Source organism: Manacus vitellinus, unplaced genomic scaffold (genome assembly GCF_001715985.3).
Source record: "Manacus vitellinus isolate BGI_N305 unplaced genomic scaffold, ASM171598v3 scaffold_4_pilon, whole genome shotgun sequence".
Lineage (NCBI taxonomy): Eukaryota > Metazoa > Chordata > Aves > Passeriformes > Pipridae > Manacus > Manacus vitellinus.
Window position 1 is genome coordinate 35,457,516 of NW_021940604.1, and position 24,560 is coordinate 35,482,075.

At 38.3% G+C, this 24,560-nt stretch overlaps 2 long non-coding RNA genes across 2 annotated transcripts in view; both read left to right on the forward strand.

The window, feature by feature from the left end:
- The window catches only part of LOC108640645, a 32,024-nt gene extending 25,406 nt beyond the window's left edge, over positions 1–6,618 (forward strand). Inside the window, exon 3 of the long non-coding RNA XR_001921328.1 lies at positions 6,551–6,618. This is a non-coding gene — a long non-coding RNA (uncharacterized LOC108640645). The remainder of the gene's footprint in view (positions 1–6,550) is intronic.
- Positions 6,619–9,466: 2,848 nt separating this feature from the next.
- LOC108640665 lies at positions 9,467–16,950 on the forward strand. The gene is made up of 3 exons (XR_001921349.1): positions 9,467–9,543; positions 15,933–16,038; positions 16,842–16,950. It is a non-coding gene; the product is annotated as an uncharacterized LOC108640665 (long non-coding RNA).
- Positions 16,951–24,560: the final 7,610 nt, after the last annotated feature.

Consider the following 24,560-nt stretch of genomic DNA (forward strand, 5'->3'; position numbering starts at 1 on the left):
TTCCAAATTAATTATATTAAATGTGGTGAATTACGTTAAGGAATGGGAGCATGGAGGAATGGTTGTAGAAAGTTTACTTCCATGCTACCAAAAAGTTTCAATCATCTGTTTTCATAGAGGTGCAGAGTGTAACCAAATTTTTCATATTAGTTTCTTCTCCAGCTGGGATAAATATCGAAGAGACTTGGAGGTTTTATTTTAAACGTGTGCACTGTTGCTTTATTTTGAAGAAAAAATCCCCACCTGCTCCCTTCTCATGAGCTATGGAATGATATATATCTCTGAATAATTGCCTGTAATATGCGTTCAAAACACATATCAGCACTGATGTTCCTCTTATTTGTATTTATAACTTCTTCAGACTCAAAGTCTTTCAGGAGCATTGCCTCCCTACATCTAAAACACATGCTTCTCAGTGGTCCAACATCCTTTAAACTGAGGACAACAACAAATTGATACAACTGTTTCCAAAATATTTTAAAATCTAAATGCTGCTGTGGGGCTCTGTTATCTCTACATCTAGCTGTCTCCTTTAGGGAAAAAAAAAACAACTTCTTTTAGTATTCTCTGTCCTGTTCAGTTCCATGTCTTGTGTCCAAGGACACAAGGGAGATGTTATAGGCTAGTTTTACTTGTGTCTACAAAATTTTAAAAATAGATTGTGAAAACCTTCTAAAAATTGCCTCATTCTGACTGCTTAGATCTGGGTTTTTTTCAGTGTACATGTTTGTTTTGAATTCAGATTGCCATAGCTATTTTCTATTACCAATAATCACTTTTATCACTAAACCTTCTCAATACTTTACTAGCTGCTTCACTTTCTGGTACAAGTAGTTCAATAAGCTGAATAACTCTGATTGTATATATTTTTTTAACTTAGCCATTACTTTTCTGATCCCTGAATGGCAAGAGGCTGGATCTAAAGATGTGATTGAAATGGACGTCACTCTAGTTAATTAACAATATCATTGTAGCGTATTTACGTGGAAGGTGAATTAACTCAGTGAAGTTTGAGGCCAAAACGATTAGAATGTCACGATTTTTATCACTATATGTTAAGGTCTGCCATTCTGCCAGTCAGCCATTCCAAGCTATGGATTTCCTAAAGTTACGGACTTAATCTTATGACTTTTTCTTTTGAGGCTGATGAATATTCAGGAGCAAGAAATGGAATCAAGTATTTCAAATATCCTCTCCATACCTTTGGAACTGTCTGAAATCAAATTCTTTCTGCTAAAAAAATTTTTAAAGTGTTCTAACACTAACAGTTTTCCTGACAGCCCCAAGCAAGCTCTGTAAATATTCCCTTGTGAGAGATCTCCAGTTTCTCCGCACACAGGTCACACTCTGCACAGGCAAGTATTACTACTGTGTTCAGTATAATTATCCAGTGTTTCTAAAATTCAGAAATAGTAGAGAGAGTGGATGAAAATCCACCTCCACTGAAGATGATCTATTGACTTCAGCAAGAGAGGACTTCACTCAAGAAATATATTTTTTTTTACTGTATGGTCTATGCATCTGCAATATACCTGAGGAAAAGCAACACTCTAACCATAGAGCTAACTTATGTCATCAAAAATATTCCAAAAAATTGCTGTTTCAGTTAGTGAATTATAAGAACTATACCCAGCTGTTAAAATTGCTTATGATGCACCACGACCAAACTCACAAAGCATCTGTGATGAGAGATCAATCATTTCCTGGCATTTATCAAGATGTAGCCAATTAGAACAATAAATAGTATCACGCACATTTTCATGTTGTACCAGCAATTCATCTTTTACAATACATAGCTTTGTTTTGCTGAATTTTGCAATACATTTGTTTTGCTGAATTTTGTCTAAATGCTCTTTCGGCTTCTCAATTCAAAACTCCTTTAATGCATTTCTAAAAATGATCTAATTTACCTGTTTCTGCTGCTGAACTGAAACTCCTGAAAATAATTTGCAGCATATTAGCTTCTGTAACACATTATCTTTGTCCTTCATGTCATATGGTGGGTGCTTGTGGTACAAATTATATTAATTTCAATATTGTAAGTTCTTTTGGTCTGAAGGATCACAGACAGCTCCAGAGAACACAGACAAGCATTTTAGCAAGTATTGTTATTTTATCTTGACTAGAAAGAAATCTTAATCAACTTCAGTGCCAGACACCAATCACACTCAAAAGGATTTGTGGTCTCCAAGTATGTCTAAAATTCTGGTTATCAAGTGAGATCAGTTTCATTCAATTTTAGCTCTCTAATAAAAGGAAAGGGCTTACTCTGTAGCAGTTCCTAGATTTCATCTTCTCTCAATGAAGAGAAACAGGCTCTTCCAGAACATGATTCATCCTGTCTGTCCTAGACACTTGTGCTGTGTCTGTGCAGAAAGTGTCCAGCATGCTAAGGCTGCTAAGGGTAGAAGAGATTTACCATAGAAAGAGTGAGCAGATGAAAGCACATTAAAGAAAAGCTATTTCTACAGAGGCAAAATTAAGAAATCAAGGGAGACTACACAGTGCAGCAATGCTGCTTGAGCTTTCTCACCAGCTTGCACCATGTGTTACAACTGGCCACAATCAGACTTCACAGTTACATCTTTGCAACACTGATCTACCATTTCTTTTCAGAACCACTGCCCAACAGGACAGATTCCCCCATTCTCAAGCATTAACTATACTTTTGTTATCCCACAGATGTACAGTTTCTCTCAGTCTGTCCTGAAGCACATGTTCAACACACTTTAAGAGCAATCAACTCTGCTGTCTTATTCTTTGTTACTTATTGCTTTCACACCTTCTTATTAGAATCAGAATTTTGTTGTAAGTCTGGGCCATAGATGAACCCTGTGGAACCAGTAAGAACCACCAGCCACTGGTGATTCCAAATTTATGACTACATTTGGACACTGTGAGTGAAACAGTTTATCCTGCTTTTACTACGTATCATGTACATATTCAGTACACTTTATATGTGTGTATTTTTTTTGTTGTGACATACCAGGTAATTCTTTTATTTTTTTCTATTACCTGTATAGATTAAACACAAAATCTCATTTAAAAAAAAAAAAAAAAAGAAGAAGAAGAAACAACATAGTATGATTAAATCTATTTTCAGTAAACCCCTGTTAGCTAGTATTAATTATAGTCCTCTCTTTTAATTCTTGATTAATCAAGTCCTGTATCAGTCATTCCATTAATTTGCCCAGGATTGATATCAGGCTGTCAGAACTATAATTAGCTGGGTCATACTGTTTGGCTTTGGTGTAAAAACTGGTCACAGTCTTCTAAAGTTGTTATAACTAGATTATGCTCATTCTCTTCAATTGAAAAAAAAAATCATTAGCTATGTGATTATTGCTGCAAATCAGAATTTCTTCAAAGCAATCTTACAAAGCAGAGCAGTATAGTATTAAAGTAGCACATTTACTCTCAATTTTCTTGCAGCCAAGGGAAGCAATCAGGAAGGATGTTCTCCATGCTTAGACTGACAAGGACTTGGCTCTAGCTTCCCTTCACAGCCTTTCTGAACATAATCACTTATAGCTCTTTGTGAAGCTGTTAAGGCAACCTCATCAAGTGCAAAGACTTGTCTCCTCAACCTAATGAGAGTGGGACCAGTCTCCACAGTCACATTTCCAAACTGCAATCCAGATCTTGCCACAGCTATGCTTGGCTGACAAGCAGAAATCAGAAGTTAGTTCAGACTCCTGATCTTGAGTGGACAATGCTTACAATAACAGAATCATTAAACCATTTAGGTTGGATAAGACCTCTAGGATCATCAAGTCCAGCTGTTAACCCAGCATTGCCAAGTCCACTACTAAATCATGTCCCCAAATGTCTTTTAAGTACCTCCAGGGATGGTGACTCCACTACTCCCCTGGGCAGCCTCTTCCAATACCTGACCACTTGTGGTTTAGGAATGGTACTCCCCAGTTTAGTACTCCCACTGAGACTCTCCAAACCATGTGCCACTCGCTTGGTCCCCCTTCCTCCCCGCCCTGCAGTGGGAGGGGAAGAACTGGAGGAGAGGAGAATTGGAGGAACAAAAGGTAAAGATCATGAACTGAGATAAGAACGATTTACTGGGAACAGAAATGAGATAAGGAAATATACAGTAACAGCAGCAATATCAATAAAAGAGCATACAAGAAATGAACAATTCACACGTGAGTTCTTACCCCTGACAACACCCAACTGCTCCCTTCGCCACACTACCTGACCCAGAAGGGACCCCTTCCCCTGTCCCCAGAAAATTATGGGAGGTGGTATAGAATAACCTCTGGGTCCCAGCCATGCCCTCTCCTGGCTACTGAAAAAACTAACCCTGTTCTGGCTGTAACCAGGACACCACTCTTCCAGGGTAAACAACCCCAGCCCCCTCAGCTGTTCCTCGTAAAACTTGTGCTCCAGACCTTTCACCAGCTTCATTGCCCTTCTTGTAGTGAGGGGCCCAGAACTGGACACAGGACTCAAGGCATGGCCTCACCAGTGCTGAGTAAAAGGGGAGGATTACTTCTCTGCTGGCCACACTATTTGTGATACAAGCCAGGATGCCACTGGCTGTCCTGGACAGCTGGGAACACTCTTGCTTTGTGTTCATGCGGCTGTTGAACTGCACCCCCAGGTTCTTTTCTGCTGGGCAGCTTTCCAGCCACTCTTTCCCCAGCTGTAGTGCTGCATGGGGTTGTTGTGATCCAAGTGCAGGACCCAGTACTTCACCTTGTTGAATCTCAGCAATATGGTATGGGATGTATTGTGAAAACTGTATCTCACATTAGTGCTTTACAAATGTGGGAAATTTCAGATTCCTCCATTTCTGCTGTCCTAGGTACATAAGAAATGGATCACACCAGTGGTCCAACTAACCCTCTATTCCATCGCTGAGCGCAGCAGTGGGAGAGTGCACAGGAGCCTTGCCACCTCCCGAGTTCATTCCCTCACACATCAGCATAACCCACACTCCTTGTATTACAGGGCACATCCCTGCTCCTTTTCTTTAGTATCTGAATCATGGAATCATAGATTCATAGAATCTTAATATCATGATCTGGCTGTCAGACTACTGGCCATGAATTTGTCTAGCCTCACTTGAAGCTGCTGATACCATCTGCCCCATAGTTCCCTGTGGCAACAGAAGTTCACTGCCCACTGTGTAAAGATGTACTTTCTCAAATGTGCTTTAAGATGCTCTATCCCTCATTTCAGTGAATTTCCCCAATTCCATTATTGCAGGTTTTGGTGATTAGCAGTTCAGTTTAACTAACATTTACATGACTTTTTAAATTACCCTTAGTTCCAGACTGAAGAGTTCTGTATTTTCACAGTATGTTTAGCCTCTGGAAAGGGAAGAATGGGAGGTTTTAAGCCTGTCGCCTTTTATTTTGTCCCACTTCCCACTCCAGCATGGTCATCCTTTCCTTTCATTCTAAGTGTAATGGAAAAACAGATAGCACCAATGCAACTACAGGGGAGTGGGAGGCAGGGGTTGATAAAGAAGTTTGACTTTGCCTCTGGTTGTGGGACAGCCCACAACCTTGTTATATGCAAGAGCCTTGCTGTTGACAAGGCTCTTGCATGTATACCAAGCTCTGTAACTAATCTCTGCAAACAACCATCCCCATAGGAGTGTTATTCTCATAGGGTTTGTGAAAAGGCAGTTCATTAAACCCAGAATGTTGACAAATGTATCAATGAGAGGCTCAGTGATCTTTCTGCATCCACACTGACTGCTGGGGCTGGAAGCTGCTCATGATGGTGCTGGTGTAAAGCAGCTTCTTCAAGGGTGACAGGTGAGACTCCTCAGCAATAGATCACCTTTTGAAAGTCCATCATTTGAAGATGGATGTGCCTCTTTGTCTTTACAAATTTTTTAAACTGCTAGTGCTTAACACTGTCTAACATGTGCTTCGTAATATATATTTGGCCAATTTTCCGCTTGCCAGTCTGGAAAATCATCACACAATCATCTTTCAATATTGGGTTTTGTACACAGCTAATGTTAATGGAAAATAGGGGACTGTTAACAAAGACAAAGAGCATGAGCTGACATTATTTCCTTCAAGCTTCATTCAGCAGGAATGCCCTGTCAAGTGGAGCACATTATTCCCAAAAGCATTTTGAAAATGGGTGGGTGAGCATCCTCTATCATTCTGTAATACTTGTTAAATATCGACAATTTTGTTGGGAGGGATGTAGACATGGAGGGTGTAGCTAGAGAATTGACACTCCCAGGCAAAGGGTAATACAACAATAATGTTTTGGTTAGCTCTTTGTAAAATAAATAAATAACAGTTTAAGTGGGTGAAAAGCTAGACAGAGCCTGGCCTAAGTTTACAGCTGAAATGTATGCACATGGAAAACAGAGGACAGAGTCCTCTGCAACCAAAATTATCTGCCTGTATTTGCCACTGGATCTGCAGTACATAATTTACAGAAGTAAGTGTCTTACAAATGTTTCCTTAATGGTTTCCTTAATTATTCTAATTAATGAGTGCCTGGTAGGTTGCTTCAGCCATTGGAGAACTCAAGTGATGTGTTTCTACTCCTGCCTTGTCTTCAGAAATTCCGTAAGACAAGAAATCAAGAATAAAATACAGTGATGAGGAAGAAGCCAGTGACTAGAACTTGAAGGAAAATAATAAATACAAGAATTATCATGATTCAAAATGTAGGTACAGTGCTGGAAAAAGGCACTACTCCCAAGAACAGAGGGGAAAATAGTTTACTGTCTTACTGCCTGGCATGACTAGTTGTGCTGTGGATGTCTTCCTTTTTTTTGCTGGTCATAGTGACAAGAGAACAAAGACTTGACCCTTTTCATTCTTTATATATTAAGCTATAATCTCACATTTTGAAAACAGCAGAGAATAACGTATTACTTGGCAATCTAATATCAAATTATGAGCAAATTCATTCAGGAATAAACTAAAGTCCTACTGAACCCAAATTGCTGCTTAACTGAATGAGCTATGAAAATATAATTATGTTTTGGGAGTTTATCTTGTCTTTCTGAATAACTCTAAATATAGATTTCACAAATCAGTTCATAAATTGTTTTGCTTTTCTTCTTTTTTTGAACTTTCCTAAGTCAAGTAATGCAACAGTACCTGAGAGTATGCACACTATAGCAGTGCTGTAACACTAGAGATGCAAGTTCATGTTTCTTTTCTTAATGTTATTGTAGAAAAAGTACTCCAATATGTTATAGAATACTAGGGCACCATTGCTTTGCCATGAAATTTGGTTGTCTGAATCAACTAGGTGACATGAAGGATTTGCAGCTAAATGCAAATCAATACAAAGGTGGAAGATAATAGCACAAGAAGTGGTTTGTTAGAGGGAGAAGTTTGGGTCACAGGTTTTCAAACACTGAGGTTCTGTTGTGTAATTAATCTTCCTCTTCCCAATGCAGAGCACGTATTTGCTTTAAAATAATACTATCCATTTTTTCTCTAGGTAGAAAAGTATTCATGGTGGGAGTCAAAAGAAGCTAACAAGGTAGTTAAATGATATATATTCAAAACAATCCAACAGTATTCTTTTTTCTTGAAAAGAAAGAGAAATGCTTTTTTTCCTACAGACAATGTCTGAGTTCCTAAAAATCATAGAACCTAACTGTACAATCTGATCTGTATTAACAGTTTTATATGAATGAAAAATGCTCCTGAAATTCATGCTGCTAACAAGGGTCCTTTATGCTGATCACCTTAGAGAACCTGCCCACCAAGGTTAATTTCCAGTTGATCAGCTTAGGCATGAAAAAGAGACATGATTGTATCTGCCAAAAATATTAGAAGCTCCAATGCTGTTAGTTCAAAAGGAAATTATTTGTAAACAAAAGCAGAGTATGATCTGATCACTAATATCAAGAGAACACAGTAAGCATAGCTGCAATTTTAGAGCAGGCAGAAGCTTTCTACAGCTCCCTAGCTGAATTATTTTCCTTTTAATGTCAAACCAAATGTGCTGCTAGAGGATCTTCAACATAATAACACAGAGCATTGCATTAAGGCTTTGCTTAGCAAAGGTTGAGCTTCTCAAAAAAGAAGGATAGCAATAGCCAAGAGCTAGAAATTCATCCCAGTGAACTCTTTCTGTCTGTATCTCTCCACTTCAGAAAGAGATTTTGAATTTTAATCACTAGGTCTCAATTTCACATACTTTTTTTCCGAAGTATAGAATTAATGCAGGAAATGCAGTATCTTCTTCCTCACAATCTGCCTAATGATGGTCTGCACATGGCTCATTCTGGACCCCAGGTATAATACACAGTCTTAGAGACCCGTGTCAGCTTCATTTATCTCTTTTCCTTTCATAATTACCAGTGAAAAAAATGAAGTGATCCTAGGAGTAAACAGAATAAAGCACTTCATTTCTGCAGGAGGATAGAAGGAAATACTACAATCTTTTCTCCTCTTCTCAGGCTTATGTGTACAGCACTGCTAAAGATGAAGGCTTCCTGTAAGGCATCAGCTTCTAGGAGTGTACTGAGACATTGCAGTTCTCCTTTTTTTTTTTTCTTTTTGGTGATGTACATTTCCTACAAACCATAAATATTGTTTTAAATTTATCTCTGAATGCCACAGATTGGGGAACTTTTACATGTATTTGGTTAGAATTAATTCTTGATTCAAGTAATGATTTCACAAATGTTCCCTAAATCTTCAGACCTCTCCTGTCCACACTGATGAGGTCACTGCAGACAGAAACTGATAAGGATAGCACTAGACAATTTTCTCCTAGCCAAAAATGCTAAAACTGATTCTACAAAAATCAAAACAGAGGACAGAAAGAGACATACTGTATCTTCAAGTTCAACATGGAGCACATGATATATGAGGACAGGTTGAGATATGTGGGTTTGTTAAGCCAGAAAAAAAGTCTTAGGGGATTACTAGGGGCTTATAAAGAAGACAGTCTTCTTCACAGTCAGAAATAAAGATGAGAAGCAAGAGGCACAAATAGCTATAAAGAAAATCTGACTGGATAAAAAGAGAAAAAACCACAATCTACAGAAGAATGGTCAAGTGCCAGACCAGGTTGCCCAGAGTGGCTGTGGAATCTCATTTCCTGGAGATACTTTCACTTCAAGTGGACAAAAACCTGATCAACCCAATCTGACTTTGAATTTAGTCTGTCTGTTTGAGAAGGAAATTGAACTGAGCGACCTCCAAAGATCCCTTCTAACCTGAATAATGCTACAGTTTTTCTCATTTTGCTAAGCTACCCAAGCCAAACTTTTTTTGTCTCCTCTCATAAAAAAGAACCTCAAACTCATTTTCATCCAAAATGGCAGATAATATCATTTTCCTGTGTCAGTCAAGAATTTATAATAAGTGGGGTGTATTAAACTCAAGTAAATGTTTGTAAGCAGTACATTATTTTATTTACAGGTTGATATAAAATAGAAGCTCAGTAGATGGAGACACTTCACACTGAAATGTATGCAACAGAGTCCCAACAAAGGAAGATATTTTACTCCACGCAAAGTCAAAGTCAGCCAAGTGCGGATGACACCTGATCTGGCAGTGTGACATTTCCTTCCTTGAAAAGGTGAGTCTATTCCTAAATCAGCAGGAGGAAAACCATCTCTCATATAACTAAGTAATTTTTGGGTAGGATGTCTGAATCTGAACGAATTCCCTGGAAACCTCTAAAGAAACAGTATTGGCTATAGGAGTTAGGATGATGTACTAGGAGGTGGTTTACACTGTGGGATACAACAGGTTAGAAGGGCAAAGAGATAGAATCAGTGAAGAGAGGGGTACATCTATGCTGGTGAAAAAAGGGAGTACTGGGACCAATGCTTGACCTTGAGGACAGATAGGACAGATTAACAGAAGTCCCCACTGCTTTGGTCCAGTCCCTTCATGAGAAATCAGTCATGTACACCTAGAGACTGCTTGGCATTGAGTCTCTTCTCTATCTTACATATTGCCCACAAGATCCTATGACATAATTATTATCTTGTGTCTTTTTTTTTTTTTTTTAGTCACAGAGTCTCTGAAATAACTTCAGGACTACATGGCAGCCTATCACTGTCATACCATTGGAGTATGAAACTGGAGGGTTTGTATTGTGTTCTCTGGGAAGCAAAAGGGTACAAAGCCTATTAGAAGACTTTGCTGGGAGTTGAACCTGATAGTCTCTTTCTAACTGACTGCTAGATTAGATTTCTGGATTGAACTACTCCCAAAACTGCGTCTGGGTTTTCATCTTGCAGAGAATAAGATAGAGTGGTCAAATGCAGAGCCAGGGGTAAGCTGACAAACAATTACATATCCATGCAGGCACTTCCCTATCATGCCAGAGTTGCTTAGTTTCCTCAAAATTTTTAATAGGACTACCATGGGGTCTGGTGTTAAAGCTCACTTCCTGGCCCTGTGTGTTTACCAGAGTACAGGTATGTCTACAAGACCTAGTGTGTCTACAAAACAGATTGTAGAGATTTTTTTCTTATATCGGTACCAGAATCTTAGGCAGTTTTTCTTTGTTTCTGTAAACCTTTACAACTGTGCTTTACATTTGGAATTAGTAATTTAACTCTTTCTTTCGACTTAAGTACCACAGTAACTAGCTAAAAGACAGTGGTCCCACACCTCTCTTATTTAGCAAGATATTCCCTTAGATTGGTAAAGAGGCAACAAATTGTTTACTTGGTATTTTAGCAACTGTCCCACTTTCCTAAGATAGCCAAAGGAAAAAGGACTGTATCCCCATGGTAGCTGCAAGAGCTGCTTTGAGACTTTGCATCACAAAGATTAGGAAAGGAACTAGTGTGTTCCAGTCACTGTCTAGATTGTAGCAAGGTAATAGATGCTGAACCTGAATGTCCACAGGCATCCTGTGTCCATGCTTGTGTCTGCAGGCATGCTTCCAGATGACCTCCAGTTCCACTGATGCAGAGCATCCACACAGTCCAAAACAAAACCTCCTCAAGCACAGAGTGCTCGTGTACACACTGCACAGTACCTGAGTTGGGTCTCCTTGGGGACAGCACGGTGACACTGTGAGTCTAAAACATCAGCAGCAGCACAACTCTGTGTGTGTGTACACGTGCGTGTGTGTGGTGGGAGGAGGTTTCAGTTTAAAGGGTATGTAAGGATTATGCTGAACAGACCCCACCAGTGCACTGATTTTATAGCATGATTGTGAAAGACATATTGATTATTCTGGGCCTTGGATTCAGCTCAGTGGACTTTAAGGGTGTCTTGAACCTCCTAGGCTAGTGTTGGAGGAAAGTGAAGGCCCGTGGAAGCAAAACCTGGCAACTAGAAGCCATCTCTGTCTGCAGGGAATGACCCCTAGGACAAATGACTGCCAGAACTACACCAAAGAATGGTTGTCCATCCAAAATGTCCAGGCAGAGCTTTGCTGTATGGTACAGACACTTCCTGGAATCACATTTGCCTCTTTCATGGTAATATCATTTATGCACCACATAGTTCTGTGGTCATCTGATGAACACCCATGTAATAGCAGACATTCCTGTACTTTGTCTTGTATTTGTCTATTGCTTTGTACTTGAAATTGTTAAATGTGATTCCATCTTCTAACTTTTCTCCAATTCTCTTTTATATCCTGTGATTCTATTTTATATTGTTAATATTCAAATCATTTTCTATGTTAATGTTGCCTCTCAATTTTGCATCATCATCAGATTTCATTAGGATATGCACATTTTCGCATGGCAATATATACTACATGAAAATATTAAATTAGAGATTGAGATAGACCAAAACTGCTCCTGGGGGAAATGTGCTACATACTTCCCTCCAGTATTAGGACTATTTTCAGCACAAATTCCCGTCATCTATGTTCTAACTATCCTCTTTTCAGTTCTTATATACAACCCCCTCTTCATAAACTGATGATTCTCTGTGTGGAATAGAAAGGGACTAAGCAACATCCATGTGGATTAAAGCTATGGCTTTGCAAGGGAAAGATAACAAAAGAAAATATTTTTGTCTTTAAAAAAATCATGTTGTTATGATATAATCTATTTCCAGTGAACACAAAACGCATTTTGTCCTATTTATCCAAGACATACTGGCAAAAAAGCAAGTAAGGTCAGCTTTTCTATGTAAGACCTGCCTTCTTCTTTTCTGGTTCTTGTTTTGTTTATATGGGTATATTTAAAATCTACTATTTTAATTGCCTGTACAAGATCTAATTCATCTTAACTTTCAGCAATTTTCAATTTAGTCTACTCTTTTTGCCCTCCAGGAAAATCTTTGGTCTCCTTCTGTGTTTCACTAAGGGTGTCTATTTATTTCTTATATACTTTTGATGTTGTTAATTGTCCACCTTGATTCTGAGCCCTTTCATGCCAGCTTTTGGATTAAAAATCCATACTATTTCTTGCACTTTTGACTTCAGAACAATCCAGTTCAAGCATTCCCTTCCCTAAGCACTTCAGTCCAGCCTGCCTCACTATATAGTTTTCTCAGCTTGTCATTTAAAATCCTCACTATATGTACAGATCACTCTTGTTAATCCTTCTGTTTCATCACCAGTGTTTGCCAGACAACAACAAGCTCCTTGGTGAATTCTCTTAGTCTCAAATATTGTGAGCTCTGTTGGTTTTGGCTATGGTTTACATGACCAGATGAATGAGTGTGAATGAAGTTGTTTTACCTAAGGCACCTCACTTGCATTTGTTTGCAGAGAAGATGAATGTAGTGCCCCTGGCTTTCCTGTCCTACCTGCATGTATAGACATTTGACTGTTTTAAAATATATGGTCCTGTGGAGGGAGTCATATAAATGTCTCTGTCTAAGATAGTCACTGCAGGTTGCCCCTAGAGTCCCTGAAGAGAAGCAGACATTTTAAGGCTGCAAATCAGAAATTAATATTTATGGTCCTTCCAGTGACTAGTTTTGCATAGGGAGACCAGACAGTTATCTCAGAAGTAGCCATCTACACTGCAGATAACTACTGTTAAAAGGAGATGAATCAAACTCCTGCAGTGCTTTAACCAGTTGCTTCTGAAACAAACTATTGCACCCATTTTAGTGCTGATGAGGCTTTGGAGTCTCTCTGCTACCCATTAACACTTCTGGAGACAGGACACTGGTTACTGGGGCCTTTGATATAATAAAGGGTGGCACGTTCTTATTGCCGATATTCTTCAAGATAATGATGTCACTTAAATTTTACTTCACTGATAATTAACAGTAGTGAGATTCTCTTGCTAGATAATAATAAGTATTATACCTCAATACTCTTGTATATATTAAGCACAAAAGACAATGCTTGCTCAAAATGAGGTGCTGGTCTGAATATCTGGTTTAAAGTATATATTAGATTTTGTACAGAATATGATAGTTTCTGGGGACCTCTATATTACATAGTGTGTACAAGCTGGTGTATGTTCGTACAAGGTTATCTACTAAAGATAATTACTCAGTTGTCACAAACTGCAAAAATTCTGTTCTAATAAACCTACACATAATTGCCTAAAACTTTATGGTTTGCTTAAATTTGCATGGCCATAAAAAAAGGACACAATTGCTTTCTTCACACTGAATCATCCTGATTAATCTTGCTTTCCTATATTTCTAGTTAAGTAGTCAATAAAGATTAGAAATTTAATATGTCTTCCTTCAAGCCAGGAATGGATTTCCCTCTGATCGTCCATACAAAAATTTACTACTGGAAATATTATTCTAACAGTAAATAATGCAATTAAGCATTTGCTTTTATTTGGTTATTTAATCTTTAGGTCCAACAGACCTTTTCTCTAAATGTATGTCTTGATTTGTTATTAATCAGATGTGTAAAGTAATAAATGATTTCTGAGGAAATACATCAATTTTTACTGTAAGTCTAAGGAGAGCAGAGAAAACTGCACCCACTATTATATAGTAATGACATACCTTGACATCTGGACCACTTTATGATATTATTATATCTTCAGGCTGACATATAAAAGAACAATAATACCAATATTAAGCAGTATAAAAGTACCGAGTGCTACTGACATTTTGACATAAGAAAGCTTAAGGTGATGTACAGATACTCAGTGCCAACAATTACCTGACTTCTACAAGCTCAGCTGAAGCAAAGTCTGGTGAGGTGGAGGTGAATTTCCCCAGCAAGTGGTGTGCGGTGATGGAAGGAAACAGTACCACCTCCATTTCAGGAATAGGAATTTCCGCAGCAGGAAAGTTGCTCACGGACTATTGAGCTGTACAGTCATGACATTTTTCAGGTAATCACTTTTCATCAGTTTAAGCCCTTCTTATCCTTGTGGATATTTCAGCAATATTCACGACAGTATTCAGGGTGTAATATTTGCAGAGGTATTTTAAAATATTTATTTTTTTTTATCAGAACTGTGTCTGGGTTTTTCCACAATATTATAAGCTCACTATTCTCTGGTTTTCACTTGTGTTGGGTAACTCTACTCATCCTTTCTGATTATTAATTGGACATAAAACTTTTAAAACAGTTGAGTAGGAAAAAATGGATAGCAAGTACTATGTGTGAAAAAACAGATTTCTTTTTTATAAACACACAGCTACATCCATGAGGAATACTCTCATGATTGTGATGAGCATTTAAAAACCCATTAGTTCAAAAAGACAGTTGGAGTACAAGTGTAATTGTACAAGGTAGTTCATTGGAATTCGAAGTTCATGAAGGCCCTTTCTGTAGCTTTTGGGTGTAAAACTAGCACAAACTTGAACATTCCATGGGATGGAAGCAGTCAAAACAGATTAGATTTTATATTTGGTTATATCAAAAAAGAGTCTAGCTTGAATCACCTGGCATTAACAAACAAAACTCAGAGCTATTTAACATAAATGTGCAGCAGTTCTATTACAGACGTTACATGGTATTTGTCAGTAAATGATCTTTGAAGATTAGAAGCTAGGGAACTTCACAATCAGATGCATTAAATTCAGCTGTCAAGTAATACAGTGACTCACAAGAACTTAGAACAAATTTAGGAGGAAAAACCCAAGTAATTTCAGTTCAGTATGTGTGTTAGAAAGAGCAAACTTCTGCCCATTGTGGCTATGATCTCAAATACTAATCTGGAAAACAAATGAAAGTACTTTACAAAGCTCCTGGTTAAGAACATAGAAGGCTGAGAGGTAGTAAAAATAAAATATTCTATTATTTCTTTCCCCTCTTTATTTGGTTTTTCTCTGGCTTAAAATATAGCAGAAATGTCCCCAGGCTTTGAGCATCCTGTGAATTATCTTGAAATTTAACTAAACCAGACAGTACAATCAGTTCATGCTGTACTACCAGCTAGCTCTATGTATACTCCCTGTTCATCTGTCTGCATGTTATTTATCCAGCCACTCTTCAAAGGGAAGCTAACAAAAACAGGTGCTGGACAGGGGGCAGGAGGCAGCATCCCAGACTCTATTTCATAGAGAATATACTCCTGACCCACCACTTTCAACTTAGTTGCACTCGAGCTAGCAACAGCATGTCTCCAGATTGCAACCTAGGCTCTCTTAGGTATTGCACATAGAGATATCCTAAGACATACTTGGCTCATGCTACTTTAAATTTATCTCACTATGCCAGTTCAGGAGAGCTTTACTGAAGCAGACTCATATGGATTTACCCCTAGTTGCTTGAGGATAGAAAATAATAATGGAATTCATAATTAGACAAATGCCAGTTTCATTACTTCTGACCTCCATATATCAGTTCCAGATAAAAGAATAACTGCTCCATACTCTTAGATGAAAAACCATTTAGATCAAGGCTCAGCAAGAAGCCTTGGACAAACCTGATATATCTATTTAGAGCCATGACAGAGAAGAGCAATTTATCAACATCAGTAAATCCTGATGAATGCCAAGACACACAAGCCTCCTAAATCAAACAAGGGCCTCAACCAGGTTTTGTCTAGTAATTGCTTGCTGAAAGCTGAATGCAAGGTAGGACATAATTAATTGGATTCTCCCTCCTCATAGGATAGCACAGCCCTAGAGTGCAGGCTGCGAAGGTTTAGGAGTCAAGAGGGAACAGGAAATTAACTTGCAGAAGATAAAGGAATGGCATTCTCATGTTCTCCAGCAGGTAAGATCATGTGGAACTTACTGGTTTTTTCGGCTGACTTTTCCAAGCCCCAAAACCTATTTTGCACTCCATCTGCTAATCCTGAGTGTCCCATTTAGCCCAAACACTGTGAAATTTTTATATATACTTGGCAGATTAAAGAAATCTGTATTTGTTTTAGGTACTATATGGTAATTAATTCCACCATAACAAGGTACTAATCTAGAGATGAAACGGTTAAGGCACTGTTTGGGGCTTATTAAGCAAATTAGTGCACTATTTTGGCTTGTGAAACAAATCAAGCCTTGCTCTGCCAAGGAAAAAATGTCATTTTGCATATTACCATGGATATATGTAATGTTGGGCAAGTCATTTGCAATTTCTTTCTCTGTTCCATTTTCTTAAATGGGAATAGCAGAGCCTGACTGCAATGGATTTATGGAAGATGTATTTGTTAAAGATTATGACTATGCTGTAATAGTGGACCTATATAAGTATCTTACAACTAGAACAGTGACAATAATATTTCTTTCACATTTAACCAAGGTACACAGTGTGTGGATGAACCTGCAGGACCTGTGACATCCAGCAGGTAGCAGGAATAAGTGACAGAGTGAGAGTCATCTTTATTTAGCTTCCTGATGTTTCATTGAGACATAGATAATACAAGAAAAGAAAATGCTGGGGTCTGCACCTAATCTGTTTGGGTTTTACCACTAGGATAAAAATATTACACACAAACACACACACACACATATACACAGAGGAAGAATTCACAGAAATAAGCAAGCTTGCTTTCTCTTATATCAGTTTCTCCTGTGCAGGGGGAAATGGGATCCTGAGAAACTCAACTTCCTTTAATTTGCCAGAAGACAGCTTTGCCTGAGAAACAAGCTTTCAAGCCAGAAGGCAGACCAGCTCTAATATTCACCCATCAGTAATCTCCTGTAAGGATTATGCATTTTAAAAAGAGAAAGGTATGTGTTCTGAGATGATCCTTTTACTTCTCAGCATTTGTCATAGTTGTTCTGTCAAAAAGTACTGCTTCTTTGAGAATATAGTCTTCATGCAAGTGTGTAGGTGACTAAGATTGTTGATGCCTTTCAAAACCTACTGGTAAAAATATCCAGATCTCAGAAAAACTAAATCCCAGGCATCAAGGCAATGATAGCCAAGATGCAGCTTATGTAGCTTAGTTGTCTAAAATGGAGGGCTTCCTGTTGTAAAACTGCTAGTCTCTTTCTTGAAAGCAATCATCCTAGGGAAAAAAAAAAAAAAAAAAAAAAAAAGAGAGGCAATACAGTCTAACCTTAATGAATGTTGAATTTCCACTGACTTGTGCCAGCATGTTGCTTGTGCCAGAAAAATGGCAGAAGATGATGTACAACACAATTAGTGCCTAGCTAGTGGAAGAAAAGAGAGATTAAAAGGAAATTTAGGGAAAGAGTAACCTGTTTCTTATCCTGCACGTGAGAAAAGGCCATGGAACCTGGATCTTGTAGGCACATGAAAAGTCACTCAAAATTTATGTATCATCAGCTGCTACTGTCAACAACAAAGCAGGGCTGTTACTGACATTTCTGCAATCAGAGTATGTGCTGTGAGCAGCAGGACAGTGACATCCTGCCGTAGTGGATTTAGTGAAACTTGTAGTGAGTCTGTCCTCTCTGAATGGGGAACTCCTCAAAAAGTATTTGGAACTCAGCACAGTGCCTTCCCCCTCCCCCCCCTCCCCCCATGATGTATGTTACCCTTTTCTGGGTTCAGTCACCTGTAGTAGGCAAAGATGAACACTTCATAGGTTGAGTAAAACCCTGTTGAAAGGGATGAATGTAACAACTGCTGTTTGTTCAAGTCCATTGTAAGGAACTGCACAAGGGGCCTCATGAAAAGACAGACACATGTTACCACTCTAAACAAACGTGTGCCCCGTGAAATCCCAGTCAGGAATTTGAACTATCTGGGTGGAGGTCTTAGATAGGTGGAGTTTCTGTGAGTGCTCTTGTGGACGTGTGTGGGTGGGACAGAGAGAAAGAAAAAGTGAGAGGGCAACAGAAAGGTAGAACGAGGAAGGGGGGAGGAAGCAGGAAAAGAACAGAGAGGATATGTTTGGTTTTTGTTGGTTTGGGGTTTTTTTTGCAAGCAGATGTGAGCTTGCTTTGGTTGTGTTCCAAGCAGGCACAACTTGTGCCCACGGTATCAGCAAAGGCTTAGCAGCTCAGGCTTACTAACCATGGCTACACTGTTTATGGTTTGGAGCTGACTCATACCCATCCAGAGTAAAGGCTGACAACTGTGCAGTTAAAACCAGAAGAGACCAGAAAAACAATTCCAGACATAGGCAGAATAAGCAAGTTGTGTCTTCTCAGACAAGTATATAGGTCTTAGACTTGCTGCAGGGCACTGTCCATAAAAGTTTAAACTAATCTTAGCACTGAGCCGTGGGAATTCATCTTGCAGTTCTTGTGCTCCAATCCAGGAATTTAGCATTGGGCTACATGTACTTTGTGACAAAACTTCTATTCTTCATTCTGGAACTGGAGGACACTCTTCAGTTACCTGCTCCGTAAGTGAGCCAATCCTTATTGTTACTACAGGTTTTGTTGACTTCAGCTTTCAGCCATGAGATTGTGTTTGTCTAATTTTGTTGTTATGACATCTATCACCCATATTGTGTGACATTGGCTAAATCCAGCTGATGTGCAGCAAATCAAATACACATAAAAAAAAAGAAGAAAAAAAAAAGGAAATCAATTATTTTAGGCCTCAAACTTGGATATGTCTAAGTCCAAAATGACAATCTGAAACAAATCTTTCAGCTTTCTTCTGAAGGTGTATGTGAAGTATCTCAGCATCTATCTCACACCTGCACCAGCTGAGATAGCAAAACCATGATGTTCCTCAATCTGCCTAAGAAGAAAGAGGCAATATAGTCAGGAAACTTGGTTGGTCTTAGCAAAACATCTGGAATTTGAGCTCTGCTTTGACAATTTCTGCATTTTATGAGAAACAGTTAGTGAAGAATATTTATGAACATTTCTTGGAGCAAAAACTAAAATCTAGATATTCCCCCTCCTGGATAAAGGCCCTAAGGCTCTGAAGCCTAGGATCACATCCTCTTTTCCAGTGGAACTCAAAGACTTTTTTCATTCCTCTGGTGCTGATAAATTATTGGCAGTTGCAGCTCCAGAAAGTTGCAGATGACCAGAAAGCTAAAAGACTACTTATCTCAAGTTTGTTGATCTGCTCTTATTCTTAAAAAGACATTGAGCTGCAATGTGGCCTGAAGAGAGGAGACATCCCTCTAATGATGTTAAATGTCTAACTCCCAGAGCAGAGCTAGGATTACTGTCAGCATTGGCTTGGTGTAGACAAGCCAAAACCTTTGAGCATGCTGACTGTAACAATGCACTCCTATTGCTACATTCCTCTGATCACACACAGTGCGGGAACCTGACATGGCTCTATCCAAATATTCCGTAATATCTATCTCTATCCAAATATTCCATAAATCCTGCACAAGATAGAATTTTCAATGCTGTGATGTTCACTTTTAGATATAGGTGCAAGCTCCCAAGAAAGATACTGATTTCTCAGCTATGGTGGTTGTATTGCATTTATCCTCATGATATATATCATTTCAAGGGCAAACACCACGGGTCTTTTCAAGTCTTGATGTGTCTTATGAATGCAGCTGGACTCTACACCGCAACAATCTTCTCCAAGGACAAAAGGACAATAATTCTGTATTTTGTGTTTTGAAAATTTGAGCCTAAGTAGTTTGATGAGAGGTTTGGGATGTTTTTTTCCCTCTGTTTCAATAATGATAGGATTTCACTCTTCAGATACATCTCTTCTCTGTGTCTCACAGCATAATAGTCAAACTTGACAATGTTTTTAGTCAGTGGTGAAGAGCATGTCTTTACTACATGTTGAGGGCTGTTACATTGGGCTACCAAACAGACTGAAAGCTGGTTGCTTCTTGCTGAACGTTATATATGCTGCATGTTACACCATCATTCGGGCACACTGATTCCACAACAGAGGTATTACATCTGCATTACAAGGTAACAGTGATAATAGCAAATTTCTTTCTCATAATCTCTAAACATATATCTTATTCTGTATATAAAATATGATATGCCACATGCAACATATACTACAATAATATATTACAATATATGTGAGGTAATTTTTTTTTTACATTTTCTATTATGTTATACATTTTTGTATATATGTGCATATATATAGATATATAAAATCATATCTATAAATATAAAATCGTAACTTAAGGAAAATTTTAAAGATAAATGGCACTCAGTTTAGCAGAACAATCTCATCCCCCTCCCCTTCAAAGACATGTCTCTGTATGTCTCTGGCATATAAAGATACTGTAGCAAAACACTGAGGCAGTTTAACTTTACAAAGTGCAATGTAGAAGTGCTTTCAGAATCCATGAGCATACTGCACTCCAGCAGCCTTGATTTCTTCTCACAAGGGTTAAGAAGAAATTCACTTAAGCAGAACAGCTAGGCTCAGTTTACCAACTTCTTTTAATACATTAACATCTTTGTTGAAAACTGTACTGTGAGCCCTCAAAAATCAATCATCACAACTTCTGCTGGCAATTAGGATGAAGAAAATTAAACCCAGGAGACATACCAGTTGTACATACAAAGCTGATCCCCCTGGGGATGATTGCTTCACCTACTAGAGTGTGCCAGAAACATCTCTTAAGGCTTTATATCATCACCAAACTGGAAAAAAAAATAAAATTCTAAAAAGTGGCCGTATATTTGATCTATGTTGTAGACTTCTGCAATTTTCAGTTAGAAGGCTCTGACTTTAGCATTCCTACAGCAATAAAGGCCATATCAGGTGCATTGTCTCAGCTGTTTGTTAAACAAAAATGAACAAACAAAATGAGATCTTCAGTAAACTCCAGATAACTCTCTTCTCACTGAAGTTCTCCACTGTTTAAATTCCAAATGTCTAAATTAGCAACTACAGGATCCCTTCAGCTTATCACTGAAAACACTTGTTACTGTATTTGCTGACTTCCACTGTTCACCCAGATGTACAGGTTCCCCTAAGATAACAAAGCCTGCAATACATAATTTATCATTTGGGGAATAGAAGAAGCAATATGAATTTTCAGGAAGATTTGGTTTGTTAAGTATCATACATATTTTCAAATGTTTTTCATCTTTCCAGTTGTCAGGGAAAAGATTTGTTGAAGGGCTCAGCTTTGGCCTCACTTTGCTTCTATCAAAGACAAAGGTTTCATTCTTATCAGTGGCACCAGATAGTTGACATCAGATCTTTGGGAGATACCACTAATGATGTCTCCTCGGTTTGAAGAAGACACATGATGTAAAGTTTTGTGTGTTTAGGGTGTGGTGATGCTTGTTTCATTTTTGTTTGGTTTTACTTATCTTAGGGTGTTAGGAACAACTTGTGGCAGAAAAAGGGTGTACTAGTTATATTCTCGTATCTGTTTTTACAAGAGAGGATAATTATAAGATTAATTCGGGGGGAAAAAGAAGGTCTGCATGTAATGAAAAAGTTAAAGAATGTGTGCAAGCACACTGTAGAGAAGAAAAGGTTAGTAAATACAGCCATATCTAACATGCCAAAATTCTTATAAAGATATCTTATTAGAATATACCATACCATGCATGCATATACAGGTTTTGTTGTTTGTTTTTTTTTAATAGTGAGAAACACTTTTTCGGTACAATGACTGAATAGTTTACTGTACAGAACTATCTACTGAGAACCAAGCACTCCTTCAGTAATGGTTCTATTAAACAAAACCTATTTTCAATGACAATTCTAAAGCAGCATTCTGGAAATGTTTGGGTTTTTTGTGGTTTTTTGGGTTTTTGTTTTTTTTTTTAATAACTGTTTAGAAGCTGCAACTTGCAAACTCCATAAAATGATACACTATCTTTATTTCCTCAGGTTCATTAACTGTTCCTCATGTCTTTGTTGAGTGCTACAGCTGGACTTTGATATATCAACAAACATAATTTATGACTTTGTGGCTGGTTTATATGTTTACTTACAGGTTAATATGTTTACTTGCTATATTATCTAGCAGTTCATTTAGGATTTCCCATTTAAATTACCCTGGGTATTTAAAGGCCTTATTTGACAATGTTTCCATTGCATTGTCTTTTTCTTCCTGTCAGTTCAATCAATTATTTATTGATACATTTATCATTAAATATATACAAAAAGGGATAAGCACAGTTAGCCCAGGAAAACATATGCAAGGAAAATTGAAAGACAATTAATATATATTTACACTGCTTCCTTGCTACAAAATAGCCAGTAAACTAACCTCTACACCCCTAGTGCAAACTTACAAAAGACTGACTCATATCATGTTTAACATCTAACAGCAGACTCTCACCTGGTAGCAGATGCAGCCTGAGTACGCAGGAGAGACGAGCAATCTCGCTGCTGTAATCTCAGGAACTTGGTGCCAGACTACTGCAGCTACAGTTTGTGTTCTCTTGTGTGCTCACTGCTTGTCCAGTTTAAAGCAAAAGAATTGATTGCAGAGAAACTCTAAGGAAAGATTGTAAAGAGCTAATAACAGGGGATGCAGAGGAACTGCTTTTTTCTTTAGTTGGTCCAGAATTTAAACAGAACGTTTGAGCATTGGCCTGAGCTGTTCAAAGTGTCATTAAATGACAAGCTCAAACATGTTGTTCCTGTGTTCTAGCAGCGTTTTGTCATTAGTCAAGGTGGACTCTTCACATTTTCAATTACGATGAGCTCTACACAGTGTCTACAACAAAAAAGACCACTTACCTTTTACAGACATAAATAAATGTATATGTAGCATATTTAGAGAAATTTTTAACAACTATTAAATTTTAGCTGATCTAATTAGGCCTTTTATAATAATAGTCCCTGCAATCCCTTATTGATTATTGACAGCAGGGCTTAATGCTGGGGAACAGAAATAAGCCACTAAGTTTGGGAAATTTTTGGTTTTATTTTTTATCACTGTATGTTAAAAGAAGACCTATCACTGACCTCAACTTGTCTCAAAGTTGATTGATTTTAAGGTTTAAAAGAAACTTTTCCCTGTTTTTGTCAATCAGATGTAGTAGTTCAGAGAACTGTGATGGAAATTCTACTCTATACTATCAGGAAGATAATAATCTAGATTTATGAATCTCTTTCCAATATTTATGTGGTTTTTGCCATTTCAAAGGGTGATTCAGAACCTCAGTAGGATGAAGTACTTCTTATAGCCACTCAGTTCTCACCATCAATTAAAGAGATGCTCAGGGAACATGGTTTTCTGTGTACACACACCTAGTTCTGGCTGTGACTAGGCTGAGTGAAGAACATTTAGGGCACCTCTACCTGCTCATTACCACCCCCACCATAGATTTCCACCTCCCAGGTTCTGCCAGTGTGACTGGTCTGGTTGCTCCCCAACCTGTGTTGAAAGGAGCCAGGCCCACTCACTTTCATTGACAGGTCTTTGCAGGTCCATTTTGGTTTGCCCGAACTCAAATAGTGACTTTTTGAAAGTCTGAGCCAGCAGAATTGAGGGCAGCATTTTTCAGAGGATTTTTATGGTCAAGGGGTGGAGGGGTCCCTTGACCTAGCAAAGCTGCCACTGAAATGCGGCATCACTGCAGGTGCCTTCTTGTCTGATGGCAACTAGGGAGGACAAATGCTGTAGTACAACTGCAGTCAGTTCCAGCAGCAGCTAAATGAGGTCTACTGCCCCCAGCTACAGATTACTGCCCTGCTGCACTAACTGGAGGTTACCATTTCCCCAAACCCCACACTGTACCTGTGATTGCTCCCAGCCCTTATTTTAAATGGTTTGATTAATTACATACCTCCAAACATTTGTGTTTCTAACCTAACCCACTTTGATAAGTAGTGAACTGGGGTGTGGCCACATAAATTGGGATATTGATACACCTGAGAGCAATCTCTATCTTCATCCTGGTTCAGTGGTAGGTGGAGCAACACATGAGAACTTTGTTAAAGCCTTCTGAAAAGCAGTCAGGTCTACTTTTACCTGCTTGATATATACCCCAATGTAAAAAGCACTTCAGAGTGCACTCTTTTCTCATTTTTTAGCTACTTCATTCTAGAAGTGCTTAGACATGCTAAGAATAAATGTGGAAGGCAGTGTATTCTAAGTAAGCCTCCTGCATTCATAAAACAAATACTAACATCACCCTGGAAAAATGAGTGTATACTTACAGGTATGTGTTTGTGGGTGCTTTTGGAAAGGGCTGACAGAGTTCTGAAGATAGAGCTACTGAAAGTAGAATTACTCAGGAGAAAGTTTAAGATGATAGAATCACTTCTCTGGAATTCTTGTCTAACTGAAATCAGACTCTTCCATTGCCTGCGCAGGTTAAGTCAAGATTTACTACGTTTAATACTACTTTATCTCTAAAGGTGGTGTCTTTCTTGGCCCAGCTTTTACATGGAAGAAGATTAGAAAGTAAGAGTTTCGACAAGGGAGAGAAAAAACATTGTAATAATTTTGTTGC